Genomic DNA, 17723 nt, shown 5'->3' with positions numbered 1-17723 from the left:
TTTCTATGTATGTACTTTTTGCCTTCATGAAATTAAAAAGGCTTAAAATTTAATAAACCTTGTCAAAATTTAAAGTGAGGTACCCACAGCACCTTGGACATCTACCAGAAGGTGTGTGGCACAACGCAAAAATGTAAGATGGGTGCTACAAAAATCCAGTATCATCCCTCATTTAATACATACAATATATGAAAATTAATAGGAAATCTGTAACCAACATGCCAAATCAAAAGAAATGAGCAGTGACACTGGGAGTGGTTATCATTGTTGAAAAAAACATTGCCAAGACACAACAAATGGCCAGGAAGGCAATGAAGGAAGAGTAAACTAAATAAAGCAGATCAAAAAATCAACTTAAAAAATAACCAGTAAGGGTTTTCTCCAAAATCAAACAAGAATTCCAGAAAGTACTGTTAAACATTCATCAACACTTTAGTTGGTGCAATGAAGTGTTCAAATACTACAGAGTCTGAACGGCATACACTGTTTTGCTCCAACTCATTCTGAGTAAAATACCTACTTTCCCTTCACCTCTCCCAAACCTTCTTTCCTATTTCTGAACAAATGACCTCTTCTGAGACCTTCTCTTAGATAAAATTTTTACAAAGGTAAAAAAATTCCTACTTATGGTGAAAATGAGGAAGGATGAAGTAAGATACCGTTTTCAGATGAGCACAAGAGAAATCCTGCCAGTATTGGGCAGCTGGTGGGCTTATCAGATGGTATGGACACACTTTTCATTAGCTTCCTTCTGTGGTGCCTATATGCTGAGAATGAATCAAGGATTTTTTTCAAGTGCAAAGAGATGTTCATTACTGATAACGCCCAGAAAATGAACAGAGAAATTCTTAAATTGGGGCATTTTCAAGATTTGGAGAACTTCCATAAGGTTTTAGAGCATGTTTGTTATTTTATTAGAGCACTATGATGGCACAAAAAGAAGAATACTTAAAACGTCAGCTTTTAAGACCCATGACACAATGAACTTCTTTCTGCAAGGACTACAGACTAATAAATAGCAAGTCCAAGCTTTATTCTCCAACTCAGATATTTAAAATCCCACTACTTGTTTTCTACAAAAATTTTAATACTTTAAAATCATTTGTTCACAGATTGCATATATAACTTCAAAATACCACTGAAGAAAGCGGTGCTAAGCAGGCAGAGCTGACATTCGCCAACTGTAATATGTTTTTAATGCTGTTAAATGATTTCTCACTGTGCATTTATGCAAAAGTCTCAACACTCTCATTCAGCAGGTGGCAGCAGACGCTGCAAGTATGGCTGTGGAGTTCCACCATTTGCCGGCTCAGCAGATCCATTCCTGCCTCAAGCATCTCTAGAGCCACAGGTGGCAGAACTTGGCGATATAACATGGCACTGAGCGGGCACTAGGCCATCTGTCACTGTCAGACTGCTGGTTTAGTACAAGATTGCTGCTATTGGGCTAAAAAAAGGGTCACACAATTATGTGATGGATTTGAATCCATTAAGGCAAAACAAATTACTTGCCCCCCATGATTCAAATTGGTTTTCAGGATGGCCTATAAATTCTCATGAGTTGAAGAGAACGCAATGTGGCCAGAAGATTCTAAACCCAAGAATACATGGCACGGGGCAGTGCCTCTTCCTGGACCAGCAAATGGCCATACAGGCAACATTTTGACCTAAGTGTGCTGGCATGCATGGTCTCATCAAGGGCGTGCCAATTCAGCTGTGAAATAAGTCCGTCTGCACCTCTGCTTTCTAGGAAAGCCATAGGCCTTTGAGAAAGGCACTAATATATAAGTCTACCTAACCACGCAGTAACCCCCACCCCAAAACAAAAGGGAAAAAAAAATCACCTAACAAAAGCCCAACTTTAAAGATTGCAGCATTGAATAAAAAAAGAAAATAAGAGGTGGGACTCACCATGACCCAGAAGGAAAAGCTGAACAGAAAGTCATCTGCAAGAATGGGGCCATGCCACTCCCTTGGTAGGGTAGCAGCGGGTGCACAGATGCACGGCACACTGCCCTTGTCAACACATACAGGCACCTAACTGCCCGATAACTCTTCCTAACACCAAGGCATCAAGCTGGGATTGGGATATCATGTTGCTGCATTTAGAGAGGAAGGCCAAGGTTAAGGGCTGCATCCCTGTGAGGGTGGCTTTTGTTATCTGCTCCTTCTCTCTCTAGTCATCCTGGGAAGGAAAGCAGTTTATCCAGCTCAGTTACTGCAAGGGTCTGGAGACTTGTAGGAGTAAGAACAAAGTAAAGTAATGAGTAAAGTAATAAATGATGCCCACTTAGATGCTAGTGGAGAAAAAAAATGTTTTTCAGCAGAACCCCCTCTCCTCCCAAATCCAATAAAGCCCTGGGATACCCTTTCAAGACTGTATAAGCAACTTTCCTCTGATGGTCACAAGAGGGCTAGGCAGGGGAATGTGACTTACTCAGTACTGCCACCTTGCCATTTCAAGGAAAACAGCCCAGAACCCACATCCCAGTGAGGACTGTGATGCAGCAGGGTGTGCCACGCTGCAGTGGAATAGGAGCACCAGGAGTCCAGGGAGGGAGAGAGGGCAGCCAGCCAACTGCTCAGACTGCTCAAGTGGTCCCTAGACAACCTGGAGCATTTTGCCCCCTTTCCCTAACCACCCCCAAATGCCTAACATACTTGTTAGGGCTAAACTTTGCAGACGCAGAAAAGGAAGGATTCTGAAAACTCTTTCGATCTAGCTATGCAATGGAATATTAACAGTGTGCCAAAGTTTGTCTCAATTCAAACAGCTGCAGCAGATTCTTTCCTCACCTAAAGATGAGTAAGTCTAAAAAATATTAATCTCATAGTGGCTCTGAGGTGATGGATGGTAAGATACAAGGGACAATGAAAGGTGTATGTCTTAAGGAACTGATTTCCATCTTGGAGATGCATCAGTCCATATCCAAAGAACTTTGGCTACTAAAACCGCACTGCAGTATAAAATGGGAACAAATCAATAATGACCTTTATCATGGCCAGCATAGCTTCCTGTGGCCCCTGAAACCCATCCTAAAAGAACTCACTAAAGCAATCCTGCATTATAGAAAACACACACACACACACACACACACACACACACACACACACACACACACACACCCCTCTGGCTTTGTCAGATCTAGTATCTTTTTCCCTTTGGAAAAGGAAACAAAAGCAAGATCTGGAAGCCACAAGCAGGAAAGGATAGCAAAGGGTATGCCTTGTAGTCAGTCGGGTGGGAGCCAAGCAGCTGATGCCAGGCTGGTTTCTATAATGCTCGGGATTAACCCTCCAGAGTTCTACTTAGCAAGCACAAGGAGCGCTGTTAGTCAGGATAATGTTTGGGAACCACGCCTGACATTAATTCCCTGCTGTACACGGTGTCAGTCATTTACACTGCAGTTGAAAATCACAGCTCCTCCTGCGACACAGCAATGCTTATGCTGATGGCATTGAGCACCAATCATCACAGATCTTTTCACAGAAAAAATGAGCTCTGGTTTTTCTGCTTATTATTATCTTCTTATTCATAAATTCTTTCTTAAATGTATTTGTTTAGGAGACTACTACTAACAGAAACAAGAGAGCTTTCTTTTACAACTTCATGTATTCTTAAATAGAATTTGTCAAGGCATTCCTTTGTTCATGGTATATGTTATTTCATATCTCGGAAACCTTATTAAGTTTGGAAACATTTTACTTTACCCTGTGAGAGCAGAGGAATACTGCAGAATGCACCACTCACCACTGTCACCTCAGGTATAGAAAACATGAAACACTGCTTGGCTTGAGTGACAAATACAAGCAACAGAAGGACAAAGGGCAAGACCATTTTTAAATACAAATGTCTTGAAATTGACACAGAGCTAAAACCTTTCACCGTGCCCAATCTTAATGGGAAGAGAAGGAATGACTCTGCCATATAGGGTCGCCACAGATAGAGTTAAAAGAGTTTTCTCCTGGGAGGACACCTCAACCAGCTCCAACCCAGCTCTCAGCAGATGATCTTGATGACTTTGCCCATTCCAGGAGACAAGCACTCCACCCTTCAGGCCAAACCAACACAAAGGACCTAAAAGCACAACTTGAAGAATAGATCTTGCTTTTTTTGAGACAGAGTCTCACTTTGTCACTCTCAATAGAGTGCTGTAGTGTCATAGCTCACAGCAACCTCCAACTCTTGGGCTCAAGCGATTCTCTTGCCTCTGCCTCTCCAGTAGCTGGGACTGCAGGTGCCTGCCACAAAGCCCGGCAATTTTTAGAGACGGCAACTTTCAGGCTGGTCTTGAACTCGTGAGCTCAAGCAATCCACCCAGCTCAGCCTCCCAGAGTGCTAGGATTGATAGATCTTATTTTTAAATATTTGTTTATAAATGATAAATTAACAAACGCTTATCATCTTCCACATGGGCCCAGGAAGACTCTAAGCACAGCTTAGTAAGTAATTTCTGGTATAGCTTAAAAGGAGTAGGTCTATGAGTTAGATTGCTAAGGCAAAGAACTTTGCTGAAATCTCAATCCTTTAGATCAATCTGTCACCAGTAAGCCCTCAAAGAGAAAGAAATGGAGTCAGATGCAGACAGAGGCACAGCATAGCATTGATTAGGAGTCAGGTAAGTCAGGATTTAGGGCAAAACCAACTGCTTTGCAGATATATGACCTTGAGAAAAGTTATTTAAGCAGTAAACCTTGCTTTGCTTAACTGTAAGATGAACTGATCACTCGATACAGAAGCTAAGGCCAGCTCCAGAGATTCCAACTTCAGGATATATGAAAACGGTAAGAATTAGCATTGTTGTTACCACTCCGACTACAGTATGTTTGCAAAATAATCCATACCTTGAACCACAAAAGAAATAAGCCTGTTTTTTAAGGTAGCTGATATATATGCTTAATATATAACATAACCAAAACCCATAAAAAAGTAGAATGAAAACCAGAGACAAATAACATATTTTCATAGGAATACTAGTTTCACTTTACCATAAAAGAGAAGCATAATTGTCCTTTGCTATCTAAAATTCCATCCTGTGCTGAAAGGACTAAGTTTCTGTACTAAGAAGAAAGCACAAAGCAAAGAATCTCAGAAGTATTAATACAAAATATCTTTAAAGTAGGTAATTTTATTTTAAACAAAATTTAAAATATCTTGTTTTAACCATATTTTTCATCAATTTCTTAAAAGCAATATTTAAAGCTATCTAGATTAGAGGGCTCATTAAGTCTTTACTTCAGGAAGAAAATCGCAAAATTTCTATCTTCTAACAATAAAAAGTAGCTGTCAATTGCCAAGGCAGTGCTCCTAAAGGTGTCTTCAAACTTGATTAAAGGAAAATAACTCGTGTGGTCCACGTCTGATCACGATGCTCCTGGTGACGCCATTTTGCTCCTTCCTCACTGCCATCTCAGTGCCACGGAACGGCTCCGAGCGGGCTGCTGACGCGCCTGCTTATCTACATTATGGTACTGCCAGAGCAGTCAAAGGTTTGATAGGACTACATTTTTTATCACAAAAAGAACCAACCCCTGACTCTTTACTACCAGCCAAGCTAAAATTTCAGGAGAAAACTGAAGAGCTTCCAGTTTTCAGAGATTCAGGAATCCCCTACAGGTTAGAGAGATTCTCTTCCCAGTAGCCAAACTTGAAGACCATGGTGGAGGCAAGGAAAACAGGAAGAAACTGGTGTCTGCCCCCTCCCTAGAGTACTTAATGCACAGGTTCATTATAAAGCCAACATAAGGAAGTAAGACCAGGATCCTCTACTTTTACTTTAAAAATTTCAATGAAAGGCTTTGAGACCACCACCGCCCCCACGCCAACGAACCAAACATTTTATACAAGCAAAGCTGCAGTTAAAATGGAGTTCTAATTTGCTGACCTAAAACTCTTATTTCAAGGTGTAAGCCTTGTAAAAAATCAAGGGAAAAGAATCCCTTTGCATTCTACCATATATCTAAGCAATTAATGTATTAAATGTCACCCCTCCTAGGATTAAAAAATTATGTTGGGATCTAGGCTCTTATGCTGCACATTAATACTTGTACCACAGATTTATGGAATATTTGCATAATTCTAACCAGAAATTACTACAACTGAACCTTCCTATATCAACGAAAAGGCTGATGTGAAGAAAACTGTTCTCTCCCTAGTTTTGCACATCTACTAATTAGAGAAAACAGCATTCAGTGACCAGCATGGACAGCAGCTAGGGCAGCAAGACCTAGAAGAGCAGGTGGCTTTATAAATTTGATAACAAGTTAAAAGGATCCTCAGTTCTGTGAAGATTCAACTCTTGAAACAGCTACTAAACCCTTCTAGCAAACACTTCATGATATAATTTATTGTAAAATACACTCACTATAAATTCTTCAGGGTTTAAAAGCTAAAAATTCTTCAGCTTTTAAAAGAAACACACAAATCAAAGTTAAAATCCACTTGTTTCCTCTTAGTAACAGCATAAAGGAACAAAGAAATAAGCCGGGTCAAATCCAGTTAATTTTAAGAATTAAGATTTATAAGCTTACAATTACAAACAACAGTTTTACACAAGTAGCTTTGATGTCACAGCTATTAATTAAGCCGAAGGCACTAAAAATTATCCCTGGGTGAGAGTGAAATCCTCAATCTATTAATCTTTCAGGAAAAAAATCTTGTTTTGTCAAGACATTTTTTCCTTATGTATTTCAATCATTATAGGTCATTAACATGAAAGCATTTTCTTAAAAAAAAAGGCACTAAAATCTAGAAATTCTTTTCAGGATTGGAAAGCACACTCATCTTTAAAGACAGTAAAAAGAAGCCTGAACTCCTTTAAATCTTCCATATTCAGAGTTCTATTTTCTCTTTAGTGTCATTTCTATACATGACTAGTGATAAATTCATACTTACTAACTTAGATTACTAATGAATAATTAATTAAAATCATGCTGAAATCATTCATAAAACCTATATTTCAAGAATACATATGCCATACCTGGTTTTTAACACATACATAAAAAAACACATTCCAAAACCTCTGTGTTACACCTTTCACATCTGCAGCATTCATTTAAAAGTCTGTTTTGCCCATTCAACCAAAAACAAATTTTCAACCTATCACCACTTTATGAGTATGAGAAATACTTACGTAGACAAAAGGATTCCATTTTCTTTCTGGGAAGGTTCTCCACTTTCCTAAATAACTCTCTTACACTGTGTAAAAAACTCATTTTCATTTTCTTAGTTTTACAGTAAAAAAGCTCCTGTGCCATAGGACCTAACATAAATGGAATGGCCCTGCAGCTGCCTTCAGAACCCAGCTCACCTCGACCATGATACAGCTAATTGTTAAAAATGGTGGCTGAGACATTTTCCATACATTAAATTAAGGAGCTCTGATGAAGGCACTGGCATCCACCCACTTCAGACAAAGGAAAATAATTTGCAACTATACCAAGGCACAGATAATTGAGTCCTCTCCCTCAACCATACAGGGTCGGTGTGAGAGGTTTCCTCCATCTTTACAAAATGCAAACCACAGCTCATTGTCTCAGCTCAGAAATCAATTCTTTACAATGCTGCACTAGGTCAGAGTTTTAAAGGAATCTCACTCAAAGGTAAATCCAGACGTCCAATGCCATAGGGAGCCAAATTCTCACAGTTCCTTTCCCTTCCCTGAACACCTCCCCTCTATTCCCACTTTACAGCTCTGCAAGCCCTCCTATTGTTAAGAGTAAAGAAAGTCCCACACCTCTAAAGGGAACTAAATCCTTCAACTAGGTGAGTAATTTCCAAGTCATGCTTTGAAAGAGGTTCAGACCCTACAGGTCCCACAATACAAATACATTCCTTGGGATAATTCTACTGTGTGTGTGTGTTTTTTTTAGCACCAAAGAAGCTGTTTTTTAAATGCTGTGTTAAAAGCACTTTATCTCTGGTATTAATCAAGGTATTAAGTGTGTTCTAGGTAACATTTATAATTTTATTACCTTCCAGATAATGCTTACATGACTTGGAAGTTTTCATTTCATTTACACAAATCACATGCTCTATTCCAAAATTCTGAAATACACTTAAAGGACTCATATCATGCTCTTTTGAGGATAAATTTAAGAAGCAAAAAGTAAGTATTTTAATTTAAATTGTCAACATTTGATAATACTTAAGAATCCTCATCTTTGTTGTTACTATTTAATTCTTCTCATTTAAAGCATTACACTAAAACATTTCCGGTGAGATAATTTCAAAAATCTAACAGTAACTTTTCCCCTAATCACCAAATATAAATGACTAAATTCCTTGGTAAGGCGTCTTACACACACACACACACACACACACACACACATTCACACATTCACACTCATTTATAATCTCAAAGAAGAAACTGGTTTTAGTAAAGAAAAGAAATTCTATTTTCAAAAAAAAAATTCTATTTTCATATTTCACCTCATACAAGATTTCTGTACTCACATGTATCTTTTAAGAATCCTAAAGAAAACCCACACTACTTGCTACTTGAAGTCTGTAAAAATCCTAAATAACCAACTATTTAAATCTTTAGCAAATACTTCTCTGCCCCACCCAAGAGATGTTTTTTAAAGAAAAATATTACAATGCCAAGGCACAAATCTGAACAATTCTCAGAAGAATCAAATACTTTTTCTATCAAATGAGGTAACTACCTCTGAATTTATCTCAAATTTTTAAACAAACCAAGACCTTGTCTTTCAGAGGTACAACATGCTGTCACTGTATATGCCTGGGTGAATTTATCTTAATTTCTCTATAAAACATAGGCAATCCTACCTGCAGCTCTCGAATTTAAGGAGTTACAGGACAGTCAGGCGATGCTGTCTGCTGTTGGTCACTGCAGCTCTTCCACACCTTCCATGGGGGATGAGCTCTGACAGAACCAGTGCTCAAGTTTTTCCCACCCAAAACTGCCCTAATTGAGGAGTGGGGATGGGGGAGGGAGAGGAAGAGAGAGGGGAGAGGGGAGGAAAAGACGAGAGACAGAAAGAAGAAAAGGAAAAGAACAACCCCTCTGCAAGTGCTGATAAGACTGAAGCACTAAGACTCCAATTAGACAATGAGACTGCAGAGTCCCCTTAAAAAGGGTGCTCTGCAGCCCCAGAGCGGAGCATCACCATTCGCTGTGCTCTACTCAAATTCAGAGAAGTCAGCTGTCAGTTTAAAGCACAAAATGATGGGAGTAACAGTTTATAGGTTACAGAAGGGTATTTTATTGTTAACGGACTGTACCAAGTTAAGATTTAAGAGGGGGAGAAACAACATGTAGGCGAGGAATGCTATGATACTTTTTCTTCACCAGACCCAAGCCACTGCAATTACTCTGATGTGAATTTTTGATGACTTCCGACATCTTGCATGGTTAATAATCGCTTCAGCTGTCATGTTTGGTTAATATGGAAAATGCATTTGCTGCATTGTGATGCAGTGCTGTGGCCACAGATTGTAACACCAGTTGTGAAGCTGGTCTCTTAACTGAGCAGCAGGAATTTGCACATGCCATGATGCTAAAATAAATGGCAATTAAAAGATTTTATACAGCAGCAGATTCTGCCATTTTAGTCTACAAAATGTGTAGCTCCAACATACAGAAGCATCTCAGATCACTGTGCCCTTGTCAACTGTACTGTCCTTCAAACAGAACAGTAAATTCGCCATCTTAAATGGTTGGCTTCTTAGTAGTTAAAAGATTTTGATACTGTTTAAGTAACTGTTCAGATTAATTACAGCTTTGAACAGAACAGAGGTTGTTTGCATTTCAGGAATATAGAGCCAATGAAACTGTCAGTGGCACAGGAAAATGCAGACCTTTTATTAACATATGCTCAGCTCAACTGGCACTTCTCCGGACAACGTTTAGGAAAAATATATGATGAGTAAGTAATGAATGTTTCCATTATGCTGCAAGGGTTTTAAAAAGTGCTCCTCAGAAAGAAATTTTTTTTCTCTTTGACGTATAGCCTGAAAATTAAAGACTACATTAAAATACTAACTCATGAAAGGAAATTTCAATGCAGCAAACAACTGTGCAATTACAGGAAAGCTTGCAAAAAAAACAAAGATGAAACCAAGCTAAGATCCAGGCACCAGATGATTAAAGTCAGTCCAGTCAGGTGGTGGGCCATCATTCTGGTGCAGATTGCAAAAGAAAACTAGAGAGAAAGACCATTCCATCTTCAAAAACAAAACCCACAAACCCTAAGATTATAATCTGTTGCCTGTAAAACCAACACCTATACTACAGGACAGGGAAGCAAATATGTGCTAATTTCCTAATGTATTTTTATACAAATATTAACTCGGTTATTTATATTAACAAATACCATTTAGCTCCTTAAAGTTTCCTATTCATCTACCATCATCATTTTTGCATTTTAAGAAGCAAAACGAAGTTACAGACTTCGTTGCATTGAAAGAAATAACTTGTATTTCTTACATCAGAACTTTTGCTAATTAAATAAATACCCACAGTTGAGATGTTTTAGATAGCGCCTTACAAAAACAAAGAAATAAAAAATCCAGCTAAACAAGAAAGAATATACATAGGAACACACTGGTATCTGAACAGTGAATAACAATGAAAGAACTTAGGTTACCAACATAAAAATCAACTCATGATTTCTTTCCTTTTGTTCATTATGATAGCACCAAATGAGTAATTTGGAGGTGCGTGTGTTAACAAGTTCTGTAAAGCTGAAGAGCTTTCTAGTTTTGTTTCTTACCCTAACTTAAAATTAACTGTACCAACAGTGCTATTCAGTGCCATAGCAGATGTCACAGTAGTTGCTGCTAACATTCAACAATTCAAGCTTTTTTTGTTCCAGACCCAATGCAAGTTACCACTAACAGCTCAGAAACTGCACAAGGAGGGAGGGAACGTGTGTGTGTGTGTGGGGGGGAAGCTTTGAAATTAACCAGGCTCAGCTTATGCTCTAATTACTGAACAAAAGACAATCCTGGGGGACCTCTCTCTGAACCAGTGCAAGCAAATTCTTTTGTTTCTGTTCAAATAAATACTGTATTAGAGTACAGAGGATAGGCAGCAATAGGAGTCTCTGCCTAGGTATGAAAAGAACCCAAAGACCCAAGTGTGGTTAAAGTCAAACCATTTCAGGGATATAAAACCTGTTCAGGGGATACCTCTGAGGTTCACTCCAAGAGAGTGAGAAAACTCTCTTTATTTAACATGGGCAGGGGGTGGGGTGGGGGGCACAAAATAAAACAAAACCTTATCAAGTCACTGTTAAGACATTTTTTTTTCTCTTTAATACTGCCAACAAATAAATTAAGAGGCTATTCCTTATACTAGAATAAACCCTAAACCAGCTCAGATCCTTTTCCTCCTACCAATGAGTGTGCCAAGGGAACCAGATGAGATGCTGGGTAGGAGTTGAATATTCTGGCTACAAAGAACCTCATAGCAGAGGGTACCAAGAACTGTTAACTAATCTGCCTTTGGACCCCAGAGGCCTAAGTATGTATGTATGTGGAGGTCATGAAAATGCTAGAAAGAGCCACCGCACAAAGGAGGTGCTTCTCTACTTAAGTCACTAACTGAACATAAAGTGATCTATTCCTAGATGTCTACTTAGTAGTCCATTCTTTAATTTTGAGTTTTGGCTTAGGCATCAAAACTAAAGCAAGGGGAGACAGCACCTGTGGCTCAAAGGAGTGGGGTGCCAGCCCCATACGCCGGAGGTGGTGGGTTCAAAACCCAGCCCTGGCCAAAAACTGCAAAAAAAAAAAAAAAAAAACTAAAACAAGGGGAAAACCAAAGAAAATTCATGGGCCCAGTATTTACTAACATAAGGGGTAAAAGTGGGCTCACTTATACATATAGAGATTATAGACAGAAAAAGGAAGCCACTGAAATTCTGACTCTAGAATTATAGTAATTGCCAGGTAAAATTATATTCACATGAATAAACCTCTAGGGTACACTGCCCATATGCAGGACTTTACCCAGAAATTGAACTTTACAGATCCCTGGTGGGCTCTGTTCTGTCTTCTGACAGGCTCACCAGGCTGCTGGGAAGATCAAGTAATATTACTAGTGGGATAAATGCTTTTAAGAGTAAAGAATGACAGGCCAGGTGAGGCTGGGCAATTATTCCCCTGACCAACAACCCCCCAGCTTTCTGAGGCATAGCTGGATACTGGCTTCCCCTCCCAGCCCATGGCTCCTGACATTCAAAAACTGCAATGAAATCTCAGCTCTCAATCTAGTTAATCTTCCTAATTTCTCAGCCTCAACCAAAAGCACCAATCTTTCTCCTTGCTCCAAACCTTGTATAATTCCTGAACATTGTTCTTAAGCCATCAGGCACCAACTGCAGAAAATGTTTCATTCCAAATCTCTCTCACACAGCTTTCTCCTCTCCCTTTCCTTGGTCACTACCCTAGTCTTGGCTGGGTAGTATCACCTCATGGCTGGATTATTATAATCGCCTCTGAATAACACCTCAGCAGCTACCCTTCCGGGGCCAAGCAAACTTCTGTAAACATAGCCATGTCCTCCCTTTCTTCTCGACATTTACCTATTCCAAAACTTTCAACAGCGCCTACCACCTACACACTCCACTGCCCAGCAGTCACTCCCTCTATATTTGATCTCTCCTCCCTGACAGACTGTACTTTTTAGCACGTAACTTCTGCTCTCATCTCCGTTACTTATTATTTCTCCCTCACTTCCTGCAAGATAAACCCATTTCATCCTTCAAGGCCCATTTGGTTCCCATATGTTCGAGGGAATCTTCCCCAAGTACCCCAGAATTCACTCTCCTCCTGAGCCCATGGCATTTAGAATCCCATGTCACTCCCATTCAGATTTGCTTTTGCACGGTTTGATCCTGTTGTAGGAATGTTAGTGTTGGCTCTCCAGGTAGGGGAGAACAAGCTTCCAGAGGGCAGTATCCAGAATTTACATTCCCTCGTTTTAATTATCTTCTGTGCCTATCATAATGCTGTCCTTACTGGGTCTTGAAAAAACTACTTCATTAATTTTTATTATTCTTCACTAGGCCCCACTCAGGAAGATGTAGGTAGTTATTTGAAAGGGAGCTAAGTATTACTTTTGTTTGTGGTTTGCTCTTTCAAATCTCTCTGAGATAATTCCAGCCTTAGGTAGTAAGGTGCTAAGGTGGTTCTTGGCTAGTGTGCAGAGACACCCAACTCTTCTTTGTGACTAAGCATCATTACCCACAGTATTCCACTCCCAGTGCCAGCTTCCTTGTCATATACGTCTAGAGCCAAGGATGTTCAGGGAGAATGAGAAGATCCTGACCTAAAGTCAGTGGTGTGACATTCACAGCTCATCTGTCCTTACAAGTCAGCTGAGGATGAAAAAGCAGTCTGCTAATTTATTGCAGACATTTTGTCCTAAATATTGTTTAAGGGGGCAACAAAAGATTTAGGCAGTCAATTAAAAAAAAGATTTCTGCATGGCTTTAATTAGCAGTTCATTCTCTCTTGCTCAGACACAAACCAGTCCACCTGGGGGTAGGGGTGGAGGGTGGGGTATCAAGAAGCAGGGAAAAGAAAGCTCTCCCGGTTTCCAGAAGCTGATGAGTTCCTGCTGCCACAAAGTGGTGGTTCCGCCTTTGATGCGACTATAAACCCAAAAGGTGAGAGCAGGGTTTATGGGTGGGCTAGAAACTTAACACACCTGAGTGAAGGGAATTTCAAAAGTTAAGCTTTCCACTTAAATGTATTTTCAAGAAGTAGTTCCCCAGAAAAAACAGTTACTAATGAGAGTAAGCTAAAATGAGAAGAGGAAATATAGTGCTCAAATATTCCTACAGGGCAATTCATTGGAGGTTTTTAAGCAGCCTCCTAGGATCCCAAAACTCCAAATGAGGACAGCTCTTTTCATCTGTTACGGAAACACACTCATAGTACCTATCACGCCTTTGTATTACATTTAGACAGAGGGAACAAATGAGACTTCTGGCTGGAACTTGCAGAATATATGAACAAGTTCTACGATGATAAACAAGCCAGGCACGGTGGCTCACACCTGTAATTCCAGCACTCTGGGAGGCTGAGGCAGGTGGACCGCTTGAGCTCTGGAGTTTGAGACCAGTCTGAGCAAGAGTGAGATCCTCTCCCCCTACTAAAAATAGAAAACACTAGTTTAAGTAGTGGCACATGCCTGTAGTCCCAGCTGCTTAAGAGGCTGAGGCACGAGGATTGCTCTTGAGTTTGAGGTTGCTGTGAGCTATAAAGCCATGGCATTCTACCCTGGGAGATAGAGTGAGATTCTGTCATTCATTCATTCATTCATAGATAGATAGATAGATAGACAGACAAAAATAACATAAAAAAAAAAAAACACAGTTGTCAGCATCCTTTCCGATTCACTTGTGCAAGTTTTAGCTTAGCTCACTGGTGTTGCTGGAGGGCTTCATTTGTTTCTGTACTCACAGATTTTGCATTTCTTGATTTTTGCGTATCTGAAAACTTTCATAATGCATAGCTATATAATTTCAGGAGCAATTCATTTTCCTTGTGACTCAGAGAGACTCAAGTTCTGGCCCAGGTCACACAATGACCTGACCCATGTTTCTTAAACCTTATAGCAAAAGTTCTTCAGACAATACTGTGGAACACTAGAGGGAGAAAAACTGCATAAACCCCAGATTTCATTGAATTTTAAGTCATCACACGGGGGATAATGGCGGTTGCAAAAGAACGGCTTCTAGATTGTTAATTCTTGTTACCAATGTACTTTACACAACAGATGTATTTCTTGCCAGGTTGATTGTAAATAGAATTCTTTTAAACAATTCTATTTTAGATTCGGTAGGGAAGCTGTTATTTGAAGGAATATCGTCCCAAAGCTAAATATCGTCCCCAAATTTCTTTTATAAATCCCTCAACAATCTAAACAAGGGAAAAACAATTTTATTTTGTTATCAGATCTGAATTTCATATGCACTGACACATTAAAAAATATAGGTTCCTGAAATTTTCCTATGAAAGAATCTTGTAGGCAAGATTCTATGGTCTCATCAATCCCTATTAAAACTTGGATGTGACATTCCTTAAAGTGATAATCAAATGTGGCACCAAAATATAATAAAACTATATTCAAGGATGCAAACCGTAAGGGAAAAAAACTGTAAAATAACCATAGTAAAAGTTATGAGAAATAACTGCAAAATGAATTTGAAATAGAAAACATGGTGATGACCTGTGGGATGCTGGGCCCACGTGAAGGGGTAGGAGATCTGAGGGGATCCCCACCTCTCCTTACCTACCACTTCAGATTAGGGGCCGTGTCTCGGCCCCCAGGAACTTGTGCTGCCCTATAAAATACTGTGTCAGATTTTCATCGTTGTACTGGACTCTTCTCATCTCTAAAATAGGGACATGAGGATCTGCAATTCTAAAACACTTTTTGGGCAAAACAGACTGATTTTAAAATCTGCTTCCCCACACTGTTATTTTCTCCAACAGCCTTCCAGTAGGGACATGGTGCAAAGGGTTTTAAAAACAGTAGTCCAGTTTTATTAACAAGCTTCTTAACACTAAGTCCTCTAGCAAACTACCGAGAACAAATGTTTCCAGTTCTGCTACTTTGCTATCCTTAAGTCAATACTGGGGGATTTCAAGTAGACAAATCCCCACAGAAAAACCTAAAACACTAAAAATATAATAAGGATGGGGACTACATTATATCCACTTAGGGTGCTGAATAAAGTCTATCTATGTACAGAGTAAGTGCTCAAAATAATGGATTAACCTATAAATTGTTGACAATTGTTATTCAGAAGTTCTAGAAATGTCTACATAACTACAGATTTGTCAATACCCTTTTCCAACTATGGTGTTTCTTAGCAAATTTACTATTTAGAATTTAATTTGGTGAGGTAATCCTGTGAATCTGCCTACATTAAAACTTAATCTGGTGAGAAGGCTACCCACAACATGATTTCTAGCATCAGGAAGTAATTAGCGCTAGTGGAATGTGTACTGAAGCTGGATTTAAAACAGCTGGGTTCTAGGTAACTGAATACACGGCAGTCACTTCATGCCTCAGTTTCCTCATCTATGAAATGGGAAAAACCACCAACCAGACCGGGATGAAGTGACACTACACAGATCTTCAACTGTCTATACAACAGTATTATTCTTTAGAGCAAAGAGAAGCCATTTCAAATGATTTCTAAAACACAAGCTGCACATTTTAATACATTTTTCAAATATGCAGACTGATTTAGACATTTCCAAGGAAATACTTATTCTGCATCTCTGCTTTCTCCCATGGCATCTGTTGCTACTAACAGCTAAGGAAAAGTAAAATCTAATGTCATCAGCAAGGAGACCCAAAATCCCCAGCACTGATTTAATGGGGGGCAGGAAGCAGGGAGAGACAGAAGAAAATGAAAAGGTAAACAAAGTGAGAATGTGAGAAGCTGGGGAGAAAGGCAGAAAAATCAGGTTAATGAATAAAAACAAGTCCATCTTTCATCTCTCTGGGCTCCTACTGATGGCAGACGGTGTATTTAATCTGCTGAGAGACCAGATTTAAGGACTCCTTTTGGCATAGTCCGTCCATGAATTATTAACATTTGCAGAAGAAACAGCACATCCACTCACAGCAATCAGAAAGGATAATGATGATTAACCAAGATGGGATTATTAATCCTACCCCATCTCCCTCTCTTTCCCATTCTCCTCTGGGCTCTGACTGCTTGTTAGGCAGTGCATTTTGAGCTCAGCCTCAGTATCAGTCTTAATACCTCTGTGGTGAAAAATTATAATGACAAATTATAAATCACAAGGGTTTTTTTTTTTGCCAAAAGCTTTATTTCCAAGGTTTTTAAATATATGTAAGTTTTAAACATATATTGTATTGATGATCACTATAGCCTTGATGAAGTAAAGATAAAAACAAAGGTGGTTACAAGTTCTTTTTTTGTTGTTGCAGTTTGGCCGGGGCTTGGGTTCGAACCCGCCACCCCTTGGTCTATGGGGCTGGTGCCCTACTCACTGAGCCACAGGTGCCGCCCATGATGGTTACAAGTTCTTTATGGACTCAACACTTAAAAGATAAACACACTACTTTGCAGGCTGGCGCCACAGTTTAGTGAAAAGGCAGCATTAGTATCGCAGGTGCACTGAGTATAAAAGTCAGTGGCAAAGCCTGTAAGAACGGGGTTTACCTACACTAGACTTCTGTAATCACTTAATGCAGCGGATCTCAAACCCAGAGGCTGGATTCAACAGAGCCAGGAAGCCTGAGAATCTGCATTTCTAACAAGTTCCCTCAGGTGATGCTGCTGCTGCTGGTCTCAGCACCACATTTTAGAACAGACGTCCTCAAACTGCGGCCCACGGGCCACATGAAACGGTGTGAATTGTATTTGTTCCCGTTTTGTTTTTTACTTCAAAATAAGATATGTGCAATGTGCATAAGAATTTTTCATATATTTTTTTTAAACTATAGTCCGGTCCTCCAACGGTCTGAATTGGCCCCCTGTTTAAAAAGTTTGAGGATGAATGCTTTAGAATCACTGACCGAAATCTTTTTTTCTTCTTTCCAAAGGTGTCCAGGGCAAGAGAGGAATGGAGAAGAAAATTAAAACCAAGCTGAGCTAGAAAGTTAACATAAAATACAGACATGAAATGAGGGGTTCCTTCTTTTCTTTGCCCCACAGTGAAAAACCTAGATGTCCACAGGGCTCTGCAATATATTTGTTGCTCC

General features: G+C 39.5%; 1 protein-coding gene across 2 annotated transcripts in view; it reads right to left on the bottom strand.

Annotated features, from left to right (window-relative positions):
* The window catches only part of NUP93 (nucleoporin 93), a 117907-nt gene that overhangs the window by 49911 nt on the left and 50273 nt on the right, over positions 1-17723 (bottom strand). The window contains exon 1 of one of the 2 annotated variants that reach the window (XM_053602270.1): positions 7134-7635. The exons of the other annotated variant lie outside the window; for it this stretch is intronic. The gene's annotated coding sequence lies outside the window, so the exon portion shown is untranslated. Of the gene's footprint in view, positions 1-7133; positions 7636-17723 lie in introns of those variants that run through there. 2 annotated transcript variants of the gene reach the window in all.

Source organism: Nycticebus coucang, chromosome 2 (assembly GCF_027406575.1).
Source record: "Nycticebus coucang isolate mNycCou1 chromosome 2, mNycCou1.pri, whole genome shotgun sequence".
Taxonomy (NCBI): domain Eukaryota; kingdom Metazoa; phylum Chordata; class Mammalia; order Primates; family Lorisidae; genus Nycticebus; species Nycticebus coucang.
The sequence above is the reverse complement of the archived record's forward strand: the minus strand, read 5'-3'. Positions and strand labels throughout refer to the sequence as shown.